The sequence below is a fragment of the Limulus polyphemus genome, unplaced genomic scaffold (assembly GCF_000517525.1).
Source record: "Limulus polyphemus unplaced genomic scaffold, Limulus_polyphemus-2.1.2 Scaffold6449, whole genome shotgun sequence".
Lineage (NCBI taxonomy): Eukaryota > Metazoa > Arthropoda > Merostomata > Xiphosura > Limulidae > Limulus > Limulus polyphemus.
This window is the reverse complement of record NW_013672059.1, coordinates 1,670-2,549: the sequence shown is the minus strand read 5'-3', so window position 1 is coordinate 2,549 and position 880 is coordinate 1,670.

Below are 880 nucleotides of genomic sequence, written 5' to 3'. Positions count from 1 at the left end.
AAGCTGGTGGTGATGGTGAGGACACCTATTTTCACTCAGAGGATGGTGATAAACGTCTTAAGTTAGGTTTTCTTAACGCCACCGTTTACATTTCCTCGTGTCTTTGTATTAAGTTTTTTTCTTTACTGGTCTATTTTAAAATAGAACTTGTTTGACAAAAAACGACAACAAGATATTAGTTAAGTTAAGCCGCATATGCTTCTGATTACACAGGCCCGCGATGGTTTTATTGTCTTGAAATTTTTACATGTTCTACTTTAATTCCTGTACGCTGAATCCGAAAAATTATATCCATTTTTCTCCATCACGTACAGGCTTTACCCAAAACGTCATAACGCAATACATAAAAGAAAGATCAGAACACGCAGTTTTGAGACTAAAAGACGTAGATTTCATCCCCAAAAAATCAGGATGAATGAGGATGTATATTCGTTTGACATCAGTGTTCTTCCCCTTTCTTCAGTTTGTTTGACTTTTTGTTAACAAACATAATAACTGTGGTAAACGAAATTGTAAATTGAGAGTTGTTTTTTTTGTCTATCCAGACTCCAAAAAATCCTCACGTGACTGGAATAAAATCAATATTATTTTTGAAATCTACGTTGCTGAATTGTGGAGAATCTGTTATTAAAACCAAAACAACTTTTGTGAAGTTTAAATTAGCAGGCCTGTGTTATCAGTGGACAAGCCCTAGCGAACATGATCGTCATGAAAAACCAGCTCAAGTAACAAGTGGTTGCTATATTTCGAGTGACGTCACTCCTATGTGCCACAAAATAATTTTGACTAAATATTTTCACTTTTTCCAAAAACTCTTGGCAAGTATATATATATTCATTTTTTACGTTTTTTGTTGTGATTATTGAGTGAATGTTAATCA